A 15,380-nucleotide genomic window follows, 5' to 3' on the forward strand; every position below is an offset into this window, starting at 1 on the left:
CATGGACACGATGGGCCAAAATTATCTCCTTCTGCACTGTAAATTTCTATGTTTCTATGTTTCACCCCTGCCACACCATAGTGCCCTTGATGTTACCTGTCAGCCAGCCAGCCCACACTGCGATGGTGCAATCTGCAGCACTCCAAGGCCATCTGCAGTCATCACAATAGAAGGCCAACCTCCCCAGCATCAAAGCATTGACCACGCTCGATCAGCTCCGTTGGCTTCGGTTTTCCCGACATTCAATTGGAGAAAATTTCTGCTCATCCAGAACTGGATGTCGGACACGCAGTTTGGCAATTTAGAGACTGTAGAGGCGTCGAGCTAAGTGGGTAGTGAGGTAGAGCTGAGTGTCATCAGCATACATGTGGAAACTAATACTGTGTTTCCGAATGACGTCGTCAATGAGCAACATGTAGATGAGAAAAACTAATATGTTTTTGGTACAGTGCTTGCTTTCTATGTACAGGAAATACACTATGCAATTACATTACAGTAAATAACATCTAAAGTAAAGAGGCAGAAGCATTCTTGTTTCTAAACATAGAAACATAGAAAATAGGTGCAGGAGTAGGCCATTCGGCCCTTCGAGCCTGCACCACCATTCAATAAGATCATGCCTGATCATCACCTCAGTACCACTTTCCTGCTTTCTCTCCATACCCCTTGATCCCTTTAGCTGTAAGGACCATATTTAACCCCCTCTTGAATATATCCAACGAACTGGCATCAACAACTCTCTGCAGTCGAGAATTCCACAGGTTAACAACTCTCTGAGTGAAGAAGTTCCTCCTCATTTCAGTCCTAAATGGCCTATCCCTTATCTTAAGACTATGTTCCCTGGTTCTGGACATCCCCAACATCGGGAACATTCTTCCTGCATCTAACCTGTCCAGGCCTGTCAGAATTTTATATGTTTCTATGAGATCCCCTCTCATCCTTCTAAACTCCAGTGAATACAGGCTCAGTCGATCCAGTCTCTTCTCATATGTCAGTTCAGCCATCCCGGGAATCAGTCTGGTGAACCTTCGCTGCACTCCCTCAATAGCAAGAACATCCTTGCTCAGATTAGGAGACCAAAATTGAACACAATATTCCAGGTGAGGCCTGATCAAGGCCCTGTACAACTGCAGTAAGACCTCCCTGCTTCTATACTCAAATCCGCCACCCAGCTTAGTGTCATCTGCAAACTTGGAGATATTACACTCAATTCCTTCATCTAAATCATTGATGAATATTGTAAACAGCACTGAATTAATGCTGACTGCATAAGTTTCACTGTTCAGCTGATGTGAATAAGAAACAGGAAGCAAGCAATGACACATAAAGCACTTGAGATATATTTAGCAGTCCTTATTCAGGTATCATTTGAATTGACAGACCAAAACACAGCTTTATCTCAGGCTGCCTGCTGATATCTATTACAGTGCACAAATGTACCATCCATGGATTAAAACTTTCAACATTTAACACCATTGCAATTTAATAGCACAGTGTTAATGCACTGTTATGTTCAAAATCTTTGGGATGATTTTAGTTGGCAATTTGTTCGTGCACATTTATTATACCGAGTAACTATTTGTACTACGCCTCCCGCAGGCGCAGAAGCGAGAGTTAGGACAAATATCACCGACTCCGCCCACCCAGCGAAATTCCCACTAACCCTTTTCTGCGCATGTGTCCAACACCACACTGAGTGGCCAAACGCATCCCCCGAAGCACCGAGCGGGCCTCGAGCCTCCCACAGCCCCGAGGACAGCGGGCGGGGAGAGCGTGAGCTTTGGGGGGCGGGGCGGTGGAGGGGATGGGGGAGAGAGCTTGAGGGGAGAGAGAACTTGTGGGGGAGAGAGCTTGAGGGGAGAGAGAACTTGTGGGGGAGAGAGCTTGAGGGGAGAGAGAACTTGTGGGGGAGAGAGCTTGAGGGAGAGAGAACTTTTGGGGGAGAGAGTTGGGGCGGGGAGGGGAGAGAGAGAGCTGGGGGGAGGGGAGAGAGAGAACTTGTGGGGGGGGAGAGAGAATTTTGGGGGGGGAGAAAGAGAGCTTGGGGGAGGAGGGAAGAGAGCTTGGGGGGGGAGAGAGCTTTTGTGGGGGAGGGAAGAGAGAGAGAGCCTTGACGCGAGGGGGTTGGGGGGGGGGAAGAGAAGAGAGAGACACAGGTGGAGGGGGATCGGAGGCGAGAGAGGGAACTCGGAGAAGATAGATCATGTTCTTCCTATCCCCTGGTGCATGCAAGCATCGTTTGTGTTGATAAAATCCAGAAGTCACGACACTCACTATTCACTTCATACCCAATAAACATGTTATCAATCCACACATAATGCTCCATCTATGGTGGTGGAGAGGGGGGGGAAGGTGGGAGGGGGGAGGTAATGTCTTGCTCTTGGGTAAGGGTCTTCAGCTGGCGGAGGGATTGCTGTGGTAATGGACTTCAGCTGAGGGAGGGATGGACTTATACTGGGGTAATGGACTTCGGTTGGAACTTGGTGGCTTTTGGGGAGATCTATCCTCTGTGGCTTCTGAAGGCAAAATGGATCGAATTAAAAATTGGAAATTCACTCAGAACTTGGGTTGGGCGGTTCCAGTTACACATTCCAGAGGAACTTCAGGGTGTGGCTTATCCTCCAAGGGGACCAATCAGCAATAGGTCTGGAGAGCCAATCAGAGAAACGGCTGCATTTCAGTTAGTACAAATAGACGCATCTTTTATCATACGCAGTACAAGGGGAGGATTGTAACTTAATTATCAGGTGATAATTTGAATTGCTATAAGTAAGACAGAAGAAAATGGAAGCTGAATTATTTGATTGGGCATGATATGCATCTGGGATAGTAGAAGTATGCATTAAAGAGGATGACAGTGGGGAACTATCTAACTTACTGGAACTCATGCAAAGCTACTTCTTGAGACAGCATGTCAAAAGAAGAAATGGGAGTTCAAGATCCAATATTTAACAGTGAGGTTGAATCTGTAGAAAATTTGGAAGCGAGGAAACATTTAACTGCCTGTAATTATAATGTTATTATCTTTGATATTGAGGCACAGACACTGTGGTATTAAAACACAGGGTAATAAAACAAATTACCAGGCTTCAACAGTAATGGTACAAAAGCCACAAAGATCCACATGGGAGGGAAATGTGCAACTAATACTGGAAAAGAGAGTACTAAACAAAAACTGAATCTACTGAAGAACAGATTTTGCAGAGGGGGCAAATAGACTTTACTTCATAAAGAAATAGCCAATTAATATAGAATTAATAGATGGTCAAATGAAGAAAGAGAGAAAGAGCGATAGAAAGAGGGATGCTAGAAGAATGATCCAGGATGAAAATTTAAAAATAGAAACAAATTGACAGTAAAAAGGTAGGACATTTTATTCTTTAGGTTTATAGTGGACAAAATCTATTTTTTTAAATGAAACTATTGAAGGTCAAAATACTGTTAAGAGTGAGGACAGATAACAGCATGGCAGAAATTGTAGGAGTTCCCCCCTCCCCCACAAAGCTTTTGGGAGGGTAAGCATCAGTTGTCTCCCTAATCTGAGAAGTGGAATACGTGCATTCTATACAACTAGAGTCGATTTAGAAGTAGGGACATTAGTAAAGATGTGCTTATTTGTACTAACTGAAAAGCAGCCATTTCTCTGATTGGCTCTCCATTATCACATGCTCTATTGCCAATTGGTCCCCTTGGAGGATAAGCCTGAAGTTCCTCTGGAATGTGTAACTGGAACTGCCCAGCCCAAGTTCTGGCTGACTTTCCAATTTGTAATTCGATCCATTTTGACTTCAGAAGCCAGAGAGGATAGATCCCCCTAAAAGCCACCAAGTTCCAGCCAATGTCCCTTACCCCAGCACAAGTGCATCCCTCCCCTCAGCCAAAGTGCCTCCGCCAGCTAAAGTCCCTTACCCCAGCACATGTGCAGACTCCCTCAGCCAAGCTCCAGCCGTAGTCCCTTATCCCAGCGCAAGTGCATCCCTCCCCCAGCTAAAGACCCTTACCCAAGCGCAAGGCACAAAGTGCATGACCGTACCCCCCTCCCCACCCCCCCAGGCTCTCTCTCCCCTAGGTGGCTCAGGGCCCGCGGCCTGCTCGGGGCTTGTAGCGCTGTGGGTAGCTCAGGGCCCGGTCGGAGGCTCAGAGCTCGGCGCTGTGGGTGGCTCGGAGGCTTGGTGGATGTGTTCGACTGCTCAGGCCTCGGGCTGCTTCTGGATGGATCGGAGGATTGCGCAGAAAAGGGTTAGTGAGAATTGCGCTGGTGGGGGGGCAGAGTCGGTGATATTTGTCCTAACCCTTGCTTCTGCACATGAGCAGAAGGGAGACTTACAAATAGTTATCCCGCATTCGTAACTAGGTACTGACATGAAAGAATTGCTGATGATAAAGGTCAAAGTTAAACATCTTTAACAGGATTGATATTTCTTTTTAGAAATCCGTATTCAAATCATATTGTATATTTTTGGAAAGAGCTCTCATCTTATCACATGTTCACCATTGCTGCTGCCCTGCTAATGGAATATAAGGAATAGAATATGATTATAAAAGCTACACTGGAGATCTTATTTAAAAAATAAACAAAAACAATCTACTTCTTTTCTGTGTGCTCACAACTGGGTTTGCAGCTGTGTGAGAAATTAGAAATGTTACTTTTATGCACCATGACCAGGTGTGTGGGAGGGTCCAGTACTCAGAAGCTCATTACATGATAATTCAGCCCACGATTCAATTAGATGTAAAGCAAATCCTTTGCGAAAGGCTCTGAGTGATGCATCATTTATCAGTTATTAATCCAGTATATATGTTTCACAATTCGCTCCACAACATCTTGGTGACAATTGTACAAAAAAATGCACGCAATCATTCATAATACTTCTATTTGTGTATCACATGCTTTATTAATCATCTTATTCCCTGTGTGCTCTGAGACAACTTTAATTTCAATTGATTAAAGAACAATAATTAAATGATTGCTTGCATTAAAACCTATGTGAGTGATGCATGCTATCCAGCTCTTAGGAATTGTGGCTGTATCATAAAATGAACACTGCATGGTTAATAAATAACCAGATAAAAAGGGAAGTGTGCAACATTTCTGTGCAGCTGATTTTCATTGCTGAACCATAATGCGTTATCAGAAACCTGTTGATATTGGGGGGAAAATTGCAGTCAGAGGCGACCTTCATTTGAAAGCCTCTGACCCGAAAAAAATCTACGAAAGTACCTGGTGGTCCCGGAGGAATGTAGGATCCCGGTCGGAGGCCTAGATTCACTGCGCAGCGCATGGGAAGATGTCTTTCAGGTACGTACATGCTGGAGTCACGTGGGCCTGGACCACCAATCACCATGCAGTATTCTCATTGATAAAAATAGGAACTCCGTTTATACGAGTTCCCATTACCATCAATGAGAATAGTCTCCTAAAACACCAAAACACAGCATAATAAATAAATAAAACACCCTCATATATTTAAAATTATTTGAAATTAAAAATAATTAAATGTTTTAGAAAAAAGAAATACTTTTTGGAATGTTTTTAAATATGTTTTAATAAGGTTAAAAATAAACTTACATTAATGGACAGGGTTTTTAATATAAAAATTAGTGTTTAAATTTAATTTTTATATGTTTTAAAAGTGTTACTCTGGCAAAAGTAAGCAAAGCGCCTGATTTTACCAGGCTTAAAAGTTTGAAGGACATTTGTTGGGCATGGGTTGGGCAAATAGCCCAATCTCTCCTGCGTGGATGTCCTTCTCCTGGGGATGCAGAGGATCTGTCTAGAGAAATCTTGACAGATCGGAAAAGCCGGTTTTCGGCGCATGTGCATCGTGCCCTGAAAACCAGCTGCGACAGCGTTATCAATTAAAGTATATTTATATTTCTTTAAAAAATGCAAGCTTTTTGTTGATGCCCAAAAGAAGGAAAATACTTTTTTAAAAGTAATTAATCAGCTTGAATGATTGTTGTTACGACACTCAGTGCAAATTTATCAACCACATGGTACCAAAATTAGTTTATTCGTGGGAAAAATATACTGGACGTACCACCTTAGTAACTAAAATGCCTTATGCAAATTTCTGCAATTCCTTTGTATCAGTACCTAAAGACATTTCTCACAAAACCACATGTGTAGGCCTAAGCACATCGTAATATTTTTTTCTTATTAAAGTTATTACCTTAATTTGCATTTTGTTTAAATTTGCATACTTATTCACTCATTCTCTCTTCTGGATCTTGCTCCGATTTTCACAGTGCTCTGGCATTTGAAGATGATGTGGATAATATAGCTATACTTAAACACAGAGGCCTGGACATTCCTGGGGCATTCCTCCCACGGGAAAATTTGATGGAGTGGAATTCTTGCTCGCACTCACACAAGGTCAATGACCCTATCCGTCATTCCGGGGTTGGGTCATTTGCATAGCCGGGCGGCTGCGAATGTCTGCAAGTGTGTATCCCTTTCTTTACTACGGAAGTCTCAAAGGAACTTATGTCAGGCATCCACTTGCTTGAGTTCTGCTGAGGCTCGTCAAGGATGCAGGGGGAGGAATTCCTCAGTGAAGCCCTGACACTCCTCCTAACTGTTTCTTACGATCTCTTCAGCACCAGAAATATTGTCTTCAGAGTCTACACTCATTAAACTTCAATTATGTCCTAAATTTAAGGATATGTTGCTTCCCCAATTACACTATGCATCTCTTTGATAACAAGGTGAAGGCAATAGAGCAGAGCAGCATTGGGGGAAATGAAAACCAGAGCGTGACAGGAAGGGACAGAATCTATGAATATAAGAGTGTATCAGAAACTGGAGCCATAGCAAGAGAAAATGGTGAGAAAACACATTTCAAAGTTCTTTATTTAAATGCACGCAGCATTTGTACAACATTAGATGAGCTGTCGGCACAAATAGTTACATGGAAACATGGAAACATAGAAAATAGGTGCAGGATTAGGCCATTCGGCCCTTCGAGCCTGCACCGTCATTCAATGAGTTCATGGCTGAACATGCAACTTCAGTACACCATTCCTGCTTTCTCGCCATACCCCTTGATCCCCCTAGTAGTAAGGACTACATCTAACTCCTTTTTGAATATATTTAGTGAATTGGCCTCAACAACTTTCTGTGATAGGGAATTCCACAGGTTCACCACTCTCTGGGTGAAGAAGTTTCTCCTCATCTCGGTCCTAAATGGCTTACCCCTTATCCTTAGAATGTGACCACTGGTTCTGGACTTCCCCAACATTGGGAACATTCTTCCTGCATCTAACCTGTCTAAACCGGTCAGAATTTTAAACGTTTCTATGAGATCCCCTCTCATTCTTCTGAACTCCAGTGAATACAAGCCCAGTTGATTCAGTCTTTTTTGATATGTCAGTCCCGCCATCCCGGGAATCAGTCTGGTGAACCTTCGCTGCACTCCCTCAATAGCAAGAATGTCCTTCCTCAAGTTAGGAGATCAAAACTGTACACAATATTCCAGGTGTGGCCTCACCAAGGCCCTGTACAACTGTAGTAACACCTCCCTGCCCATGTACTCAAATCCCCTCGCTATGATGGCCAACATGCCATTTGCTTTCTTAACCACCTGCTGTACCTGCATGCCAACCTTCAATGACTGATGTACCATGACACCCAGGTCTCGTTGCACCTCCCCTTTTCCTAATCTGTCACCATTCAGATAATAGTCTGTCTCTCTGTTTTTACCACCAAAGTGGATAACCTCACATTTATCCATATTATACTTCATCTGCCATGCATTTGCCCATTCACCTAACCTATCCAAGTCACTCTGCAGCCTCATAGCATCCTCCTCACACTGCCACCCAATTTAGTGTCATCCGCAAATTTGGAGATACTGCATTTAATCCCCTCGTCTAAATCATTAATGTACAATGTAAACAGCTGGGGCCCCAGCACAGAACCTTGCGGTACACCATTAGTCACTGCCTGCCATTCTGAAAAGTACCCATTTACTCCTACTCTTTTCTTCCTGTCTGCCAACCAGTTCTCAATCCACATCAGCACACTACCCCCAATCCCATGTGCTTTAACTTTGCACATTACTCTCTTGTGTGGGACCTTGTCGAAAGCCTTCTGAAAGTCGAAATACACCACATCAACTGGTTCCCCCTTGTCCACTCTACTGGAAACATCCTCAAAAAATTCCAGAAGATTTGTCAAGTATGATTTCCCTTTCACAAATCCATGTTGACTTGGACCTATCATGTCACCTCTTTCCAAATGCGCTGCTATAACATCCTTAATAATTGATTCCATCATTTTACCCACTCCCGATGTCAGGCTTACCGGTCTATAATTCCCTGTTTTCTCGCTCTCTCCTTTTTTAAAAAGTGGTGTTACATTGGCTACCCTCCAATCCATACGAACTGATCCAGAGTTTATGGAATGTTGGAAAATGACTGTCAATGCATCCGCTATTTCCAAGGCCACCTCCTTAAGTACTCTGGGATGCATACCATCAGGCCCTGGGGATTTATCGGCCTTCAATCCCATCAATTTCCCCAACACAATTGCCCAACTAATAAGGATTTCCCTCAGTTCCTCCTTCTTACTAGACCCTCTGACCCATTTTATATCCGGAAGGTTGTCTGTGTCCTCCTTAGTGAATACCAAACCAAAGTACTTGTTCAATTGGTCTGCCATTTCTTTGTTCCCCGTTATGACTTCCCCTGATTCTGACTGCAGGGGACCTACGTTTGTCTTTACTAACCTTTTTCTCTTTACATATCTATCGAAGCTTTTGCAGTCCATTTTAATGTACCCTGCAAGCTTCCTCTCATACTCTATTTTCCCTGCCCTAATCAAACCCTTTGTCCTCCTCTGCTGAGTTCTAAATTTCTCCCAGTCACCAGGTTCGCTGCTATTTCTGGCCAATTTGTATGCCACTTCCTTGGCTTTAATACTATCCCTAATTTCCCTTAATAACCACAGTTGATCCACCTTCCCTTTTTTATTTTTATACCAGACAGGAATGTACAATTCTTGTAGTTCATCCATGCGGTCTCTAAATGTCTGCCATTGCCCATCCACAGTCAACCTCTTAAGTATCATTCGCCAATCTATCCCAGCCAATTCACGCCTCATACCTTCAAAGTTACCCTTCTTTAAGTTCTGGACCATGGTCTCTGAATTAATTGTTTCATTCTCCATCCTAATGTAGAATTCCACCATATTATGGTCACTCTTCCCCAAGGGGCCTCGCACAACGAGATTGTTAATTAATCCTCTCTCATTATACAACACCCAGTCTAAGATGGCCTCCCCCCTAGTTGGTTCCTCGACATATTGGTCTAGAAAACCATCCCTTATGCACTCCAGGAAATCCTCCTCCACCGTATTGTTTCCAGTTTGGTTAGCCCAATCTATATGCATATTAAAGTCACCCATGATAACTGCTGCACCTTTATTGCATGCACCCCTAATTTCCAGTTTGATGCCCTCCCCAACATCATTACTACTGTTTGGAGGTCTGTACACAACTCCCACTAGCGTTTTCTGCCCTTTGGTATTCCGTAGCTCCACCCATACCGATTCCACATCATCCAAGCTAATGTCTTTCCTTACAATTGCATTAATATCCTCTTTAACCAGCAACGATACCCCGCCTCCTTTTCCTTTCTGTCTATCCTTCCTAAATGTTGAATACCCTTGGATGTTGAGTTCCCAGTCTTGGTCACCCTGGAGCCATATCTCCGTGATGCCAACCGTATCGTATCCGTTAACTGCTATCTGCACAGTTAATTCGTCCACCTTATTCCGAATACTCCTCACATTGAGGCACAGAGCCTTCAGGCTTGCCTTTTTAACACACTTTGAACCTTTAGAATTTTGCTGTAAAGTGGCCCTTTTTGTTTTTTGCCTTGGGTTTCTCTGCCCTCCACTTTTACTCTTCTCCTTTTAGTCTTTTTCTTCTGTCTCCATTTTGTTTCCCTCTGTCTCCCTGCATTGGTTCCCATCCCCCTGCCATATTATTTTAACTCCTCCCCAACAGCACAAGCAAACACTCCCCATAGGACATTGGTTCCGGTCCTGCCCAGGTGCAGACCGTCCGGTTTGTACTGGTCCCACCTCCCCCAGAACCAATTTCAATGCCCCAGGAATTTGAATCCCTCCCTGCTGCACCACTGCTCAAGCCACGTATTCATCTGAGCTATCCTGCGATTTCTACTCTGACTAGCACGTGGCACTGGTAGCAATCCTGAGATTGCTACTTTTGAGGTCCTACTTTTTAATTTAACTCCTTGCTCCCTAAATTCGTCTTGTAGGACCTCATCCCATTTTTTACCTATGTCGTTGTTACCTATATGCACCACGACAACTGACTGTTCACCCTCCCTTTTCAGAATGTCCTGCACCTGCTCCGTGACATCCTTGACCCTTGCACCAGGGAGGCAACATACCATCCTGGAGTCTCGGTTGCGGCCACAGAAACGCCTATCTACTCCCCTTACAATCGAATCCCCTATCACTATTGCTCTCTCACTCTTTTTCCTGCCCTCCTGTGCAGCATAGCCTGCCATGGTGCCATGAACCTGGATGCTGCTGCTCTCCCCTGATGAGTCATCCCCCTCAACAGTCCCCAAAGCGGTGTATCTGTTTTGCAGGGGAATGACCGCAGGGGGCCCCTGCACTACCTTCCTTGCACTGCTCTTCTTGTTGGTCTTCCATTCCCTATCTGGCTGTGTACCCTTTACCTGCGGTAAGACCAACTCACTAAATGTGCTGTTCACATCATTCTCTGCATTGTGCATGCTCCAGAGTTCATCCATTTGCAGCTCCAGTTCCACAACGCAGTTCATCAGGAGCTGGAGGTAGATACATTTCCCGCACTCGTAGTCCCTGATTTCCCACATAGTACAGGAGGAGCATAACACATGTCCGAGTTCTCCTGCCATGACTTAACCCCTAGATTAACTTAATTTGGCAACCACAATGCTAAAGGTTACTTACTGAAATAGAAAAGAAAAAGAAAAGCTACATACCAATCACCAGCCAATCTCTTACCCCTTTGGCTGTGCCATCACCTTTCGATTTCTTTCTACTTCTTTTTTGCCTTTTGTCCCTGCTGCAGCTGCACAAGCATGCCTTTTATAGGTCTCTCCACGCACCCTGGACTCGCGCTGCTCGAACTGCCGCTCCTCCTCCAATGTTGGGCCTTTTATTGGCCTCTCCACGCACCCGGACTTGTGCTGCTCGAACTGCCACTCCTCCTCCGATGTTGGGCCTTTTATCGGCCTCTCCATGCACCCCAGACTCACGCTGCTCGAACAAATGGGTATGATCTGGTAGCCATAACAGAGACCTGTTTGCAAGGTGAATAAGATTGGAACTAAACATTCAAGGGTACTTGACAATTCGGAAGGACAGACAGAAAGGAAAAGGAGGTGGGGTAGCTCTGTTGATAAAGGATAGACTTCACTGCAATAGTGAGAAACGATATTGGCTCAAATGATCAGGATGTTGAAACAGTTTGGGTGGAGACAAGGAATAATAAGAGGAAAAAGTCATTGGTGGGCATAGTCTTTCGGCCCCCTAACAGTAGCAACTCTGTTGGTCAGAGTATAAGCCAAGAAATAGTGAGGGCTTGTAAAAAGGGAACAGCAATAATCATTGGTGATTTTAATCTCCATATTGATTGGACAAATCAAAGTGGTCAGGGTAGCCTTGAGGAAGAGTTCATAGATTGCATAAGGGATGGGTTCCTTGAGCAGTATGTAACGGAATCAACCAGGGGGCAGGCTATCTTAGATCTGGTCCTGTGTAATGAGACAGGATTAATAAACAATCTCCTAGTAATGGATCCCCTTGGAATGAGTGATCATAGCATGATTGAATTTCAAATTCAGATGGAGGGTGAGAAAGTTGGATCTCAAACCAGGGTCGTAAGTGTAAATAAAGGAGACTACAAAGGTAAGAGGGCAGAGTTGGTTAAAGTGGACTGGGAAAATAGATAAAAGTGTAGGACAGTTGATGAACAGTGGTGTACATTTAAGGAGATATTTCATAACGCTCAAGAAAAATACATACCAGTGAGGAGGAAAGGGTGTAAAAGAAAAGATAGCCATCCGTGGCTAACTAAAGAAACAAAGAATGGTATTCAATTAAAAACAAGGGCATACAAAATGGCCAAAACTAGGGGGAGGACAGAAGATTGGGAAGCTTTTAAAAGCCAGCAAAGAATGACTAAAACAATGATTAAGAAAGGGAAGATAGACTATGAAAATAAACTAGCCGAAATATAAAAACAGATAGCAAGAGTTTCTATAGGTATATAAAAAGGAAAAGAATAGCTAAAGTAAATGTTGGTCCCTTAGAGGACGAGACCGGGGAGTTAGTAATGGGGAACATGGAGATGGCAGTAACTCTGAACAAATATTTTGTATCAGTCTTTACGGGAGAGGACACGAACAATATCCCAACAGTGGATAGTCAAGGGGCTATGGGGGGGGCGGGGGAGGAACTTAACACAATCACAATCACTAAGGAGGTGATACTCAGTAAGATAATGGGACTAAAGGCTGATAAATCCCCTGGACCTGATGGCTTGCATTCTAGGGTCTTAAGAGAAGTAGCTGCAGGGATTGTGGATGTATTGGTTGTAATTTACCAAAATTCCCTGGATTCTGGGGAGGTCCCAGCAGATTGGAAAACTGCAAATGTAATGCCTCTATTTAAAAAAGGAGGCAGACAAAAAGCAGGAAACTATAGACCAGTTAGCCTGACGTCTGTGGTTGGGAAAATTTTTGAGTCCATTATTAAAGAAGCAGTAGCAGTGCATTTGAAAAAGCATAATTCAGTCAGGCAGAGTCAGCATGGATTTATGAAGGGGAAGTCATGTTTGACAAATTTGCTGGAAGTCTTTGAGGATGTAACAAACAGGGTGGATAAAGGGGAACCAGTGGATGTGGTGTATTTGAACTTCCAGAAGGCAATTGACAAGGTGCCACATAAAAGGTGACTGCACAAGATAAAAGTTCACGAGGTTGGGCGTTATATATTAGCATGGATAGAGGATTGGCTAACTAATAGAAAACAGAGAGTTGGGATAAATGGTTCATTCTTGGGTTTGGCAATCAGTAACTAATGGAGTGCCACAGGGATCAGTGCTGGGACCCCAACTATTTACAATCTATATTAACGACTTGGATGAAGGGACTGAGTGTAATGTAGCCAAGTTTGCTGACAATACAAAGATGGGAGGAAAAGCAATGTGTGAGGAGGACACAAAAAACCCGCAAAAGGACATAGACAAGCTAAGTGAGTGGGTAAAATTTGGCAGATGGTGTATAATGTTGAAAAGTGTGAGGTCATGCACTTTGGCAGCAAAACATCGAAGAGCAAGTTATTATTTAAATGGAGAACAATTGCAAAGTGCTGGAGTACAGCGGGACCTGGGGGTCCTGGTGCACGAAACACAAAAGGATAGTATGCAGGTACAGCAAGTGAACAGGAAGGCCAATGGTATCTTGGCCTTTATTGCAAAGGTGATGGAGTATAAAAGCAGAGAAGTCTTGCTACAGTTATACAGGGTATTGGTGAGGCCACACCTAGAATACTGCGTGCAGTTTTGTTTTCCATCTTTAAGAAAGGATATACTTGCTTTGGAGGCAGTTCAGAGATGGTTCATGAGGTTGATTCAAGAGGTGAGGGGGTTAACTTATAAGAAAAGGTTGAGTAGGTTGGGCCTCTACTCATTGGAATTCAGAAGAATGAGAGGTGATCTTATCGAAACGTCTAAGATTATGAGGGGGCTTGACAAGGTGGATGCAGAGAGGATGTTTCAACTGATAGGGGGAGACTGAACTCGGGGGCATGATCTTAGAATAAGGGGCCGCCCATTTAAAACTGACATGAGGAGGAATTTCATCTCTCAGAGGTTTGTGAATCTGTGAAATTCGCTGCCTCAGAGAGCTGTGGAAGCTAGGTCATTGAAGAAATTTAAGACAGAGATAGACAGTTTCTTAACCGATAAGAGGATAAGAGGTTGTGGGGAGCAGACAGTGAAGTGGACCTGAGTCCATGAATGGCAGAGCAGGCTCGAGAGGCCATATGGCCTACTCCTGCTCCTATTTCTTATGTTCTTATGTTCTTATAAAGAGGGAAATAAGCCAGTCCAGTCATTTCTACACCACAATGAATGTCACATCCCTAAGAGTTCACTGATTTCTGCAGGAACATGCTATTCTCTTGGTTTTACTAGTCTGTTCTTCCTGCCCAGCCTTACCCACATACATCAGCAGGCAACTTTATTTGAACCCTATTGGATGATATATGTTGCTTTACTAATCAATTTTCTCTCTCTTTTTTTTGTTTTAGGCAACAGATTACAATGCATGTTTCACTTTTATATACTAAGTTTAAGTACTTTATCCAGTGAAAAAAAATTATCAAACACAGCAAAGGCCCAGAATTATTTTAATAATTTGCAAATGATTAATATTTTAATGAAAAAGGACAAGACTTTTGAGTGTTTTTGCTGTGTTTCCAGTACTGAAGAGTTTCACTGATAAATACATGCATACCTTTAAGCTACACAAGTTAGCTGGTAGCATTCATTGGAGAAACCTGTATTACAGTTGAATAATAACACCATATATGGATTGGTTAAACGAAAGTAAATGACATTTTAAAAGGATATGAAGGAAGGGTACTTGAACTTTAAGTTCATTCAAATTTAAATGATTAGCTAAACACATCCGATGCTTCACTTTCATCTTCTTCATGCACTTTAAATTAGAAGTGAAAATTAATATTAAAAAAGCTCATATTTATTTAGAATACATACTGAGCAGCTAATTAACTGGAAATTTGATTCTGAAAAAGTCATAATACAAGAGTGCCTCAAACATTACGGCATAACATCACAATCAACTTAATATCCTTTTATCCATGTCCCACAAGTCCTACTGAGTTCACTTGAATCTTCTAAATAAATTACAGATTTCAAACTCACTGTCACTATTCTACACTTATACATGTGGAACCTGACCTCTTCAGATGATGCCAATGTAAATTCCCGGATTCTTTTACTTCAATTTGGTTCAGTAAAATTACTGAGTCGAATACCTCTTGTGCTTTGAACAAAGCAGTCTTTATTACCGGCCAGTAAGACCTATCAGACAGAAGATGTACTCTCTGGATAGAGCGTACACACTCCCTACGGATAGGTGAAGTTACATCGTAAAGCGTTAACAGTTATACAGTTTTGAAATCAGATAACAAAATACAAATGGATTGACAGTCTAACTCAGCCACTCATTAGTCAATCTATATGAGATGTTCTTCTTGAAAGCTCAAGCATTGCCTCTAAATGTTTCAATCTAATGGTGTGACTATTAACTGAGACCTTGCAATTCTGCAG

At 43.0% G+C, this 15,380-nt stretch overlaps 1 long non-coding RNA gene across 1 annotated transcript in view; it reads right to left on the reverse strand.

The window, feature by feature from the left end:
- Window positions 1–5,306, reverse strand: part of LOC139262128 (uncharacterized) — a 160,801-nt gene extending 155,495 nt beyond the window's left edge. The window contains exon 1 of the long non-coding RNA XR_011592908.1: window positions 5,222–5,306. This is a non-coding gene — a long non-coding RNA (uncharacterized lncRNA). The remainder of the gene's footprint in view (window positions 1–5,221) is intronic.
- Between the last annotated feature and the right edge of the window lie 10,074 nt (window positions 5,307–15,380).

The sequence above is a fragment of the Pristiophorus japonicus genome, chromosome 4 (genome assembly GCF_044704955.1).
Source record: "Pristiophorus japonicus isolate sPriJap1 chromosome 4, sPriJap1.hap1, whole genome shotgun sequence".
NCBI lineage: Eukaryota > Metazoa > Chordata > Chondrichthyes > Pristiophoridae > Pristiophorus > Pristiophorus japonicus.